This window comes from Helicoverpa armigera, chromosome 23 (genome assembly GCF_030705265.1).
Source record: "Helicoverpa armigera isolate CAAS_96S chromosome 23, ASM3070526v1, whole genome shotgun sequence".
Lineage (NCBI taxonomy): Eukaryota > Metazoa > Arthropoda > Insecta > Lepidoptera > Noctuidae > Helicoverpa > Helicoverpa armigera.
The window spans coordinates 8,592,221-8,605,970 of NC_087142.1; the positions used below are offsets into that span (position 1 = coordinate 8,592,221).

Here is a 13,750-nt window from a genome sequence, read left to right on the forward strand (position 1 = left end):
TTAAACAATAATCTGTTATATTAACACCCTGCTATCTGTCCAGTTTTGGTGGAACACGCAATTTGGGCATTAGTGAGCGTACATAGTACAGTTTTGAAGACTGCAATGTTGGCAAGAAAAACATAAAAGACAAAAACAAATAAAATAATGAATACCAGGACAAAGTCATAGTAAAAAGATAACGTATAAATATGTGTTAATCTTTGGGTTCCTATTTAATAGGTAAATATGTTATCAATATAAAAGATTTGACATACCAAAGGGAACATAGTCTGTACGGGCTGGAGTAACATCAAAATTAAAATTTGGGTGGCTAAAGTGATTTTTTGTCAAATTTCGTGTGTTCCTGTTTATTTTTGGGTAATTTGGGCTGATTGTTATCAGTGCAAATTGAAATGATGTGTATCGTCGGTGATTCAATGTATGTAGATCACTGAGATATTATTTTGGTAATTTCAATTATACGAGCAAAAGTCGTGACGAACCCAATTTCAATAAATGACGAAAATGAGGAAGAGTAGCAGGAAAAGGCATTCGAAGCTAAGCATGATGATCAAATTGGAACAACTGAGATTCAATTAATTAATCCAAAAAACTTATAATGACCGTGACATTAAGGGTTTCACTTACAACTTGTAGAAAAAATAAAAACAGATCAATATAAACCTTTAGGAGAAGTACACACTTGCATCCTGACTAATCAATTGGCAGACACGTACGAACATAGCCCAAAAACTACAAAGCCAATTTTGTTCAACAAAAACATCGTATTTGGTACTGTAACTAATATCTACACCACCCCTGTTTTGCGTAACAGGTAGTGTTTTTAAAACCAACTTAGATAGCGACAAACAAAGAACAATCACTCTTATCTTTTAGGCAGTAAGGTTCTTCATGACTTCAACGATAAGCTTGCAAGCATCACTCTTTCTTTTGTCAAACAACTCTTTCGGAGCAGCTGCGTACTTCAAAGTGTGCTCTATAATCTTCACAATAAGGTCTATGTCAAACGCAAATACAAAAATGGTTCCAAATTTTTTCCCCAATTTTGACCTACTATTAACTTTTGCAGAAAAAAAGTTTTGTGTTGCTTGCACGTGTTTAGGATTGAAAGTTATTGTTCGAAAGTGCTTTTGTTAATGTTTTGTTAGTTTTTTTCTTTAGAGTGGTTCCACCTGATGGTGAATGGTCAAGGGTAGGGTTGGAGACTGTTGCAGCTTTTAACTTTCCTGCTACCAACGGTTTTGCGATTTTGAATGTAGGTAGATTTGTATTGAACTGCGATATGTATCTATTTTTGCAAAATTTCCCTTTTTGTGGAGTCTTCTGCAAAATATTGAGCCTGGACAGTTTTTAATTGCCTCAAGTCCCTTCTTTTTCATATAGACATGTAGACTGACCATACTACTACTCCAGTATAGGCTAATAGTTCGATTTTTTCTTGCTTTTCTTTTTATGTATATTTCCTCCTAATGGTAAGGTCAGCTTTCTTTATCTATTATCCCCGCTCTATCTCCAATACTTGCTTGACTGTTCTTGCTGTTGAAATATCAGTATCATTATAAGTTTCGCCAAAATTGATCAGCTATCCAATGACAATACCTCTATCAAATGCATTAGCCCTTCGATTAACTACCACCAGATAAAACAAACTAAACACAGCAACCTTAACATCAAACTTCGCGTTAAAAGTTATAATACCAGTTAAAACCGGTTACAGAACAAAGGAATCCGTTCCAACGAAACTAGGTTGATTGAACGACAATTTAGGCCTTATCCTGCGATCTAGGTCTTAGAATTGTTTACGTTGAACAGCTGTGGGTTGTAGTAAAACTTTATCGTTTTGAAGTGGGTTTAGGGGTATTTTTAGAGGTGTGATGACAACTCAAAATACTATAAAATTTTTGTTTATTTGGTTACTTCTAATCTTAGGTTGAATACCTTAATTATAATCGTCTAGGTTCCTGAATCTGCACTTTCGTCTATTTTCATATTCCTAGAAAACCACCCATAAAATGTTGAGCTGCCTTATTCTAGAGCAAAACACGTCCTGATTCAAGCTATTGCAGTCTGAAAAACAATATTTATATTTAAAGTAGCTGTTCCACGCGTTTTCACCTGCATCCCTATGAAACTTACCCGGATTAAACATAGCCCATGTTCACCGCAGATAGTTAATTTACCCTATTTAGTCAAATCTTTCCTCTTAAGATATAAGTATAGATAGATACACATTATATTATCAATGAAGATAGCTAACACTCTCCCATTATTTCTCTATGTCCCTTCCTCAACAGCATCACGTAAATCTTGCACATCACGGTGTCATTCTGACCTCTATATTTACACAGCTGTGTATTGTTCATCGGATTAGAAGCAAGATCAGCGTGGGAGTAGGTTTGGTACCTCAAGTTTAGGGTCATTTTCTTATAGTAGAATCCCTTTTTTATTTCACTTTTATTGCCTTCTATTGTCATTCAAATTTCTGGTCTTTTTATACGCGTACCTGTCATGGGTTATGCAAAATATGGTCCTTTGGTCTTGTTAAGAGAACGATAACTTTGAAAATCAGTTAACGTATTTTTGCTTTAAGGTTTTTAAATGTTTTTTTTCCATTTAGAGTGAGTAAAAAGTAGAAGATGGGTGAAATAAGGAGTCTAATAATCCATCAAAAGCCTTTTTTGGCTGTCTTTCCGCTCGAATTATTAAAAGTGCGTTCTGGCTTTAATAATTAGAATAAGTTAATTTAGCTCAGTGTTGCTTAAAATCTATACATAAAGCAAAAACAATTAGTACATACAAAGTAACTCTCGCATGTTGACACATCGCTGCAAAAAGAAATGATTTCATTATCCCTTATCTCTATTACTTAATTGTTTATTTTAATAACAATAACTCATGTTATCTCGCAAACTAATGGTTACTTTATCAGTTAATGGCTTCAACTTTTACAAACTTATATTTTTTGTCATTTTTTACACTAACCACAAGGTCGGTTTTACAAATCTTTTGCGTCGTAGTTTTGTGAGTATGGGGTAAAAGGGGATGTTCATGTCCATGATTTTAAAACGACTATATATTTATATATTCCAGTTAAATGTGTATTAAGATAGTTACGTCAAAATATTTTTATTTTTATATAAAGCTCGCCGCCACTGCCCTTATTAGAAATACAGATTCTAGCATGTTGTCGATGTTGATGATGCAATGAGGTTTTCTCTGATATAGGGATTTATAAGATTTATGTACATTTTTTGAACTTTATTCGATTTACAAAAAAGATTGAGACACCTGTGCGAAAAGATGCTGAGTGAAGGCGTGGCAATGCTTTAAATTACCAAACACCCATCACTCTAACGAACATTTTTCTACTGACAAAAATTGTTCCTTCCACCCCAAAAAAAACATTATCAGCTAGTCCACAGCATGTCCGAAGATGTGTCAAAAAAAAGTTTTGTTTACATTTTTTGTGATCCTCAGCTGTGTTAGTATTTTTTGCTCAATATAGTAGGTAGGCAGAAACCGAAGTCGTTTCGGGATAGTCATAGTGTTTTGTTTATTTGAAGTTTATAATAATATGTTATCTTTGCGTTGTTTGGCTGTGAAAGTTTCAACGACACTCCTTTACCTACTAGTAGAGTGTCGTTAGCGAAAAGAAGTTTTGTTTTCAAGAATTTTGAGATTTTGTAAGCTAGTTCGGACATTCAAGGAAGTGGTTACGACAAAAATTATCTATCAGACGTTTTTGAAGGCTTTATTATTACATCTGTAAACGCGTTACATGTTTTGGTCACGTTACAGTAATATGTTTCTACAATTACTTCTACGATATTCATTAAAAATACATCACATACAAAGATATAGGAAAGATTTTTTACATGACATGGTCCATGGCTAATAGGCTGCCAACCTGTTACGATCTGTGTCAACAAGTTACTACTAGTCGAGGTTTTAACATTATCTCAAACCTTTTCGGACGATGTCCATTTTTTAAGGGCGGTAGGATCAGTATTTTTTGTCCACAAAAGGCTGGAGCGGAAAGCAATTTAAGGGTCGTTTGACCATCCTATAATTTTTGTTACATTTAAGGCAAAAGAGAACGAAGGCCTAATATTATCTTAGAATTTTCTTCTTTTCTCTCATACTTTAACGTACGAGTATCACTAGTAGTAAATAAATAGTTTATTTCGTCGTTAAAGCCAAGGACTCAAATCATTAATACCGACTGCTATCTAAAAAACAAACACTTAGGTCCTATCGTATTCATTTTCTTCAATTGATGCTCTATACTATATGTAACTCTTCTATAACTCAGTACCAAAAAACTTTCATTTTCAATTTCCCACGGCTTTCTCGCTCAAACTCACTCTGCCATAACAAAGAGCTGAGCAAAAGTTGTTAATGAAACGCCATGGTACATAACCCATGGGTTTACTATGGTAAATAATATGTATTTCAAATAACAGGTGCGATGGTGCAATATCCCTTGGAAATAAATGTGGCGGATTACGTGGATTATATAGAGTCGTGGAGATAGTGTGTTTGTGATTGTTTTGGTGTGATTCTTTTGAGTTAGTGTGCTGAAATATTGTGAAGGAAAAGTCGTGAAGTCACGTCTTGTGAAACACTGGTACTCAGCTGCATCCTTTAAAAATGGAAGCCGATCCTAACATACTTTGGACAGGCTAGGTAGATGATGGCAAGCCATGCAGTCTAGTTTATTCAGAGAAAAATAAGACTGTCGTTTCGCATGCCAAACGATTGAAGAATTTACGGATTCTGCCAGTTTTAATTTTAGAGACATGAAAGTTGAATTTTTTTTTTTACTAAAAAAATCAAACCTTTTTAAAAATGCATCGAATAAAACCAAAACAAAGGCCAGAACTCTTCAACAAGAACCAAGTACAAGTAGGTATCGTACAAACAGCTCTATAAAATTCAGTTCATTGACCTTTCCGCGGCGCTCGCTAATCTGTGCACATCAGTCAGATTGCAATTTATTAACTGCACAGCAGTAGACATGTGAGCGGTGCACGTTGACCGCTGCACTTTTTGCTGATTCCATTTTTAAATTGTTCTGTTGAGGGATTTTTTGGTACTTAGGTCTTGTGATGTGGTTCGGTATGAAGGTAGCGTATTGGGGTTTTGTGATGCAGACACTATAGTTCAACAAGGTCAGATAGGCAGTCGCTTCTTGTAAAGCACTGGTACTCAGCAGAATCCGGTTAGACTGGAAGCCGACCCCAACATAGTTTGGGAAAACGGCTCGGAGGATGATGAGACACTATAGTTAAACAATAGCTTTAGTCACATTATGAGTCACAGGATGGGGAAACTGCATAGAACACAATCATTAAACAAAAGCATTGATCAATTAATATTTATCTATAGGAGAGTAAATCTGACGCAAAATTAACTGATAGATACTAAAAATCTTTTTGATGCTCTGCTATGTCCTGCAAAGTTTTGTGTAAAAGAACATTCTGTTTTTATTACTGTTACAGCCTTTTTATCGTCCCACTGCTGGGCACAGGCCTCCTCTCACAAGGAGAAGGATTGAGCATTAATCACCACGCCTGCTCAATGCGGGTTGGTTATTTCAGACTATAGTCCAGGTTTCCTCAAGATGTTTTCCTTCACCTTTTTATCAGCCACTGTTTTTATTAAATTTCTATCAACACTTTCTGGCCAATTAACAAAAAAAAAAAACTTGCAATCCAACATGTTAGTCCATATTCTTAGAGATAAATGGTCGCTCCTTTTGATAACAAAAACCTATTCCTCCTATCCTTAACACACATCCTTAAAATAATATCTCTTATGCTTACAAAAGCTTCACCTATTCAATATAAACAAATTATTCTGCCATCCGTTCCTCCCAAAATTGCAACCCGCACAACACTGTCATGTGTTTACAGAATGTCTGCTGAAACTATTTCATAGCCATCAGTTGTAAGCCCCTATGATTGAAAAAGGGGTGGTTACAGTTTAACATGCATAGTTTAATCCTGGACCGATATTTAATAGTTTTGAAGTCACCCCTGTTGATGTGGTAGCAAAATTGTTGGGTATATCTACCTCTACGTGAGGATATGCTGTTTTTAATTAAGGGTCAGCTTTTTCTGTTGTCGATAAAACAAATGAAGAACGTGAACTGACAAAAAATGTGATGATTTATCTAGTACTCTTTCTGGTTCTTTTTTGACAGATTTGCCTGATGAGTGCTATTTATTTAATTCAAATTACTTTAATTTTTGGTAGGTCTGGAATCCTAAATCAATCCAAAAGTTACAATTTACAAAGTTACATCTTTTACAAGTACAGATGTCGAAATACTAAGAGTTAGAAACATTTATTTGTCATATTTATCATCACTTTCCTCTTGTCTTTACTTATTTAATTTCGATTCGCGTATCATCGTCCTTTGATCTATCTGACGTCATTCACGTCATATCATGAGTTGCGACCATTTCATCAATATCGTCATTCAAAGTTATTCATTTTATTTTACAAGCAATAAAAAAAATAAGAAAAAAATCCTATAATTCACAATGGCAGCCCCGCAATAACTTAAGCGGTACCAATTAATTGGCAATAAGTCAACACTACCGGCCTCACTATTGGCCGTACATTGGGGCACAATTAATTTTAATGGCAATACATTTTGGCAGTAAGTCACTCAGTAGGACACCTGATGTCAGACCGTAATATACTGTTGTCCTGTACATTGGTGATGGATAGTTAATTAGTTAACTGTGTGGTTCAAATATTGGTTAATTATGAGATGAAGATTTTCATGATAAATTGTCATCTCCATCATCCTCCGAGCCTTTTTCCCAAACTATGTTGGGGTCGGCTTCCAGTCTAACCGGATTCAGCTGAGTACCAGTGCTTTACAAGAAGCGACTGCCTATCTGACCTCCTCAACCCAGTTACCCGGGCAACCCGATACCCCTTGGTTAGACTGGTGTCAGACTTACTGGCTTCTGACTACCCGTAACGACTGCCATAAATTGTCATCTCCCATCGCTTAAGTTGACGTAGGTATATTTAATCTAAAGTATCGAATAGGTCAGTCAAAAATCATGCAAACCAAAGAAAGGTACATTATGATCCTTACTTTCTTACTAATGCTAATAATAAACGAAATGTTTTTATTTTTATATTTAATATTTAAAAATGTAATAAATATGTGCAAGAATAATAAAAAAAAACTAAATGTATATTGTAAAATAACTATCGAGATTTTACGCCAAAGCTACTGAACTGATGAATGAAACTTGGCACACAGATGATCTAGAGGCTGAGAAATGACATGGCATGGACATAAGCCTGGCATTTGCCATTACGTGCCTACGTAAATAATAATTGAAGATACCAGTAATACAAGCCTCATAAAACAAATATTTAAGAAAATTATTACTTCGCTGAAGTTTGTATATTTCTCAGTTTACTTTAAAATAATTATGGAAATAACCACACAATTATTATTAAGAATACAGTTTATTGTAAGAGCTTTATCATAAAATAAACAGTTACAGACAATCATGCGCATTCATTCGTAACTTTTTCATAGCTTAAACAAACAACACTTAAAATCATTAATGAGTAGGTAATTCAAAGTACACAATCGAATCAAACATTTTATGAGAAATTATATAATTTCTTCATAATCGTAAACTTTTACAATAATGTCTTATAAAATCAAATTGTTAGTTACAAACTGCTAATTCTGTTGTTTATGAAACTTGGTAACGGAAAGCCCCTATTTATTGTTGATATTATTACTACTACAAATTAATTAGTAGAAGTTCTGAAAAATACTTTATCAGCCTTTTTACTGTCCCATTGCTATGCACGGGCCACCTCTCGAAGGATTTAGCATTAATCCCCACGCTTGCTTAATACGTGTTGGTGATTTCAGACTTAAATGTAAAGTACTAAAAATAACCAAATGAAGCTAAAAAATTCAACAGTAGAACTCCCTTTTCTATTAGCAAGTTTATCAAACCAACAAAACAATACAAGTCGAAAAAAAAAGTCAGAAAATAAAACCAAGACCTTTCTTGGACAACAAAAAAAGATCGATTGTATTATCTTCACTTTTACACTTTGACCAAGAAGGCCCGATTTGGACTTAAATCGTAATCCGCCGTGGCAGCTACTGTCCGATTTCACGGCTTTGGGCTCATTCTGATTGCCCTTTGTGGCGGTTTTCGAGTGGTTCAAGATTGAGGAAGTAGCGACCATAAAAATTACTGTAGAAAACGTACAAGGGGTTTACTGGCATCAAGAGGATAATAAGATCTCATGAATGTAAAAATATGTAGATGAAAGATAAACAATTATATAAATGAAGATAACAATAGATAATAGACAAGTAGTTCTTGAAATGTAGGCAAACAAACTCTTCAACTTCATAATATTAGAGCATAGAAGATGACCACAAACCAGATGATAAGTTCCACAGACAAAGTTATTAGAATTCTGAATGAAGAGATACACCGATAAATACATAGTATCTACATGAAGCTATTGATATTGATTTACGATCAATACGAATTAATATTTTAATGGTCGTCGCTAAAAACCTACACTACAAACCACATCTCAAAATAACGTTGCATTTGGACTGTTGACCATTACAGTAGCGGTTGTCAATCGCATTAACACGAATTTATACCTCTTTCCCATTACCGCATTATGCATTCATATCAATTTTAATATTTATTACACCAAGCTCTACCTCTGCGTTGTAAAACTTAATGTGCATTATGTCTGATTATTTAATATTTTTGAATAATTTATCTGTGGTCGCTTTTATTTTGTTTGTGTAGTCCATGTTTATCGTTTCGGCGTCCACATCGAATGGTGCTGTTGGTTCTTTAATACGTGTTTGTTTATTTTATTCTGTTGAGCCTCTTCAATTACTTCACAAAAATGTGGTTTTGAAATTGTGAAACAGTCATGAATATTATTAGTTTTTCGTTCTGATGATGAAAAATATTCGAGCCAAGCTCCTATGATATCTAGTTCAAAGACTACTAGCGCCATCTCTTGCACAAAACAAACAACAATTTTGCATACTTGTTTCAATTTATCAAAAACGTGAATGTAATGATGATATTATTTATTAAAGTAGCAATTGTATGTCTCGTTTATTATATAGTTTAGCTAATCAAATAGTTTTAGAAGCAAGCATCAGTTAGTCATAGTTATTTTTTTTATGGTCACCAGTGGTCTATCGGTTAAAGCAGCAGCCTATCAAGTGAGAGTGTTAGTTCGATTCCCGTTAAAGTACTAATGTAAGTTATTATGTACTTTCTACATAAATCAAATTAGAGGCAAAGAAACACATCACGGGGAAACTTGAACAACTTTAGCAGCCCCAAATTGCTAATCCACATTGATCAAGCGAGGTGATTATCACTCATCCCTGCTCTATTGGAGAACAGGTCAATACCCGGTGGTCACGAATTAAATATTCCATAAAAAAATCCTCCAAAAAGACTTCTAAATAAATCTTATATCACGTAGTTTGAAGTTTCATAGCAACAGGCTTAGTCATCTTATGTGACCTACTTTCAATGCGTCAAGTCATTCGATCGCTTCAGTGAACACGTTTGAACTTGCTCTAGCGATAGTAACACCTTTATGATTATGTTTAGCTGGTTATATGTCATTATCTAGTTTATTTGTATTGATTGGTTCAGTAGCTGAAATGGATTTTGTGATGTTGTATTAGTTGGATTGGGTGTTGCTTGCATTTTATTGGACGAAAATTTGGATGCAGTAAGAAGTCAATTTAGCAATATTAAAAATGTGAAATTAATTATGTCTGTCTATTTGTTGTTTCATAAGCGATTTAAATATTTGATACACAGATAGTTTATTGACTGAGAAAGGATATACTTAGCTATTTTTTATTTAGATGAAGTGGTTCCATAGGGACTTTCTAATATCTTTATTACTTACCATTTTTATTTCATTGATCAAAGATAAGAAGTTGTATGTTAAGCATCTATTCAAACATTTATTCAAAATAGGCAGGAACGATTTACAATTCCAAGAAACAGAAGAGAGTAATCAATTCTTGTTAAACAGACTCAATCATATTTATATCTAAGCCCACAGCTAATGAGTTTAATAACTTGTCTAACCAGACATTATTTGCATAGTCTAATGTTTCAACACGAATAATTTCATCCTTTAGCACTTCATTCTTAGGTTGTGTTCACAGTAAATGTGTATTCGGTAGCTGCTTTGAGTCCGATTTCCCTCCACATAAACAAAATTATTATTACAATAGCTAATTATAGAGACTTTTCTGTCTCAAGTTTGTTTATGTAATGTAATTGTTTTAATTTGGTAATCATACCAATAACTAAGTAACAATTTTTGAATATCTGTTGGCTTTTGAAACTTACCTATGAGTCTCATGTATTTTTACGTCCCATAATAAAAATATTAAGAGATATTCCGAGTGCATTCAGTCGGAAACCGAATCAATTCTATTATAATTATTTATTTCTATTGTCAATTACTCATTAGGTGTATTTAGTACTATCATGAGGTACCTAACTATTGGTAATACTTGTCGTCTAACAATAAGTTGAGTTGGAACTTAGCCTTACAACTCAATATTTATTTAGTTGTGCGTGCTACTGGTTTGACTGTTAATTGACTATTATTTAAGAATGATTGCATAAAACTGCTAATTGCTGTCAGACAATTAAGTTTTTCTGTGAATGTTATGCAAAAATTGTGGGTTAGAAGTAGCGCTTAAGAGCGCTATTACAAAATCGAATCGCTCAGGTTTAGGTAAATTAGACGATAGCCGGCAGCACTTGCGCGCGTGTGCGTCTAGTGAAATACGCAACGCACACCTGCGGACCGCCACGCGGCACAAACAAACTTGAGACTTTGCCACTTTTATTTTCGAAATAGTTTATTGGTTTTATAGTTTATGAAATATTATTTGTACCGATGAATTTTATAACCTAGAATAGCTCGATTGAGTTACAATAAACAAATAATCGTTTACAATTTTTAAATTATTTAATCGACAACCAAACTTTTCACCATGTTTATCAATTAGGTATAAGTAATTGATTTATAAAAAAACTAAAATCTATAATTCGTCTTCCATGTATTGTATCTTCATTTTCCTGCAACAATAAAAACTAGGAATGTAAATAGTTTATTAAAACAAATATGTCTGTTGTGAGTGACAAAAATACTTACCATATTATTTGTACTGGTATCCGATTGAGTCTGATAATCTGAATTAAATATGCTTTCATTATCCTGCAAGAATCAAAGATATCCAATAATATTATTATGCAACAGCGAAACTAACGACGATGACATTTACGTACATATTTCTATATAACCAACATCAAAAAAAGAGAACCCAATCTATAACATTTTCGCATTAGAATATCATGGGTTAATACTTGTGTATATTACATTTCAATCAGATCATTATAACTAATAAATAAAATAAAAACTCACTAGTATCAAAACGAGTTCGTTGCGCAGGTTGCGCTATATTTTTCGAGCTCCGGCGAGTTTGCGCGGCGCAACAGCGAGCGATACGTCCTCCTCGATAAGCGCTTGGCGCTGACTAAAGTTGAACACCGCGCGTCACAAGATTTATATTGATTTTGCATTGCAAACAAAAATTATTTTAAAATATTGTTTTACTTTTAAATAGACCAATTTTTTTTTTCAAGCTTTATAACAATACCACCTTAATTATTAAATATGTTTTATTTGAATTTGGATTATACTTTCATAGATAAAAAATATAGTTTTGTACGGAAAATTGTCAGTAACTCTCAGTTTTATAGAATTATTTTTGGTGTATTACTGTATGAATTGTAATAAATTGGTGTAAGCAAGCACAAGTACAAGATATAGTTGTATCTTGAACATTTTTATAAATGGTTAAATTGCTATATCCTCGTAGTACTGAAGCATCAAAAGATTCCCAAAAGCAACATTTTATGAAACATCCTTTGCAGAGACAAAGATTTTACTGATGTACGTGGACAAATTAAAATATTTATTGAAAACAGCCCCAAGATAAATGATCAAACTTTCTTAATCTTATTTTTGTTTTTTTTTTGTGACTATATCCAAAGCATAATGACGCATCAAAACTCGTATAAAACTCGAAAATTTGTGATAGCCCTCTTAAGGAGCATATTAGAAGCGGTGTATTGTAGTAAAGTGAATTTGGGTGGTAATTGTATTGTATGGATTGAGAAGTCCTTCCACATTCACACCAATAGTTAGAAACCCAGTCAAACTAAAATTAAATAATTATGCCTAAGTGAATTTATTTTAAAACTTTCTTCTGATACAAAGGTATTTAATGACTTATCAACAAGATATGTAACTTGGCTGATGTAATTCTTGAGCCTAAGTCGTCATACACAGACAAACATACTTTTAAGTGTGTCACTGCTTTTATATTATCTTTCTTACTTGATATTTTGTCTATTTTTTTTCCAAGATTGAGGTCATGAGTTGACAAATTGAAATAATTTTGATGAAAGTTCTAATGATACAAAGTTTAGCTCAAAAAAGTTTTGTACATACTCAACTAAGTTTAGCTTAAGTATACCTAGTTAAGTTATAATTGATAGTGTTTTTTCCCAGATTTTTTTTTTTTATCTTGTTTTGCTAAAAATTGAATTCTTTTTTAAGTTAAGCAAACAGTTTTTAAGTACGATTACGATGAATCTCTTTGTTGGACTTGAACTTCTAATTTTCCCAAGCTGTGGTCGTTTTTAATTAATTTAACGAAAATGAGTCAGGAATCATCGGAGCAGTCCTTGGTCTGACTTTGTTTGCTATGACTAATATTACGGCAGAGCCAAAAACCTTATGATATTATACCGTTTTAGTACTTATTTAGTGTTTGAAGAAGTCAGTGGTGTTAGATCCAAAAGATAGTGATGGTGAGGTTTTGAAAATGTGAGTAAAAAAAAATTATTAAAATATTTTTTTGAGTGATATAAAAAATTGGTATGTTGAAAATGAAAATATTGAATGTTGTTAAATAAGTTAAATTTTTGTTGTTTGAATGATGATGATTTTTATTGCAAGGTGAAAGTTTATAATAATTCTAATTTTGTAACTTCAGCTAATTCATAATATCCTCAACGTGATGAAAAATATTCGAGCCAAGCTCCTATGATATCTAGTTCAAAGACTACTAGCGCCATCTCTTGCACAAAACAAACAACAATTTTGCATACTTGTTTCAATTTATCAAAAACGTGAATGTAATGATGATATTATTTATTAAAGTAGCAATTGTATGTCTCGTTTATTATATAGTTTAGCTAATCAAATAGTTTTAGAAGCAAGCATCAGTTAGTCATAGTTATTTTTTTTATGGTCACCAGTGGTCTATCGGTTAAAGCAGCAGCCTATCAAGTGAGAGTGTTAGTTCGATTCCCGTTAAAGTACTAATGTAAGTTATTATGTACTTTCTACATAAATCAAATTAGAGGCAAAGAAACACATCACGGGGAAACTTGAACAACTTTAGCAGCCCCAAATTGCTAATCCACATTGATCAAGCGAGGTGATTATCACTCATCCCTGCTCTATTGGAGAACAGGTCAATACCCGGTGGTCACGAATTAAATATTCCATAAAAAAATCCTCCAAAAAGACTTCTAAATAAATCTTATATCACGTAGTTTGAAGTTTCATAGCAACAGGCTTAGTCATC

At 33.3% G+C, this 13,750-nt stretch overlaps 1 long non-coding RNA gene across 1 annotated transcript; it reads right to left on the minus strand.

Moving 5' to 3' along the window:
- Window positions 1-11,036: 11,036 nt before the first annotated feature.
- Window positions 11,037-11,605, minus strand: LOC135118532 (uncharacterized). Its single transcript, XR_010277651.1, has 3 exons — window positions 11,515-11,605; window positions 11,245-11,307; window positions 11,037-11,168 (listed from the first exon to the last, which is right to left on the minus strand). It is a non-coding gene; the product is annotated as an uncharacterized LOC135118532 (long non-coding RNA).
- Window positions 11,606-13,750: the final 2,145 nt, after the last annotated feature.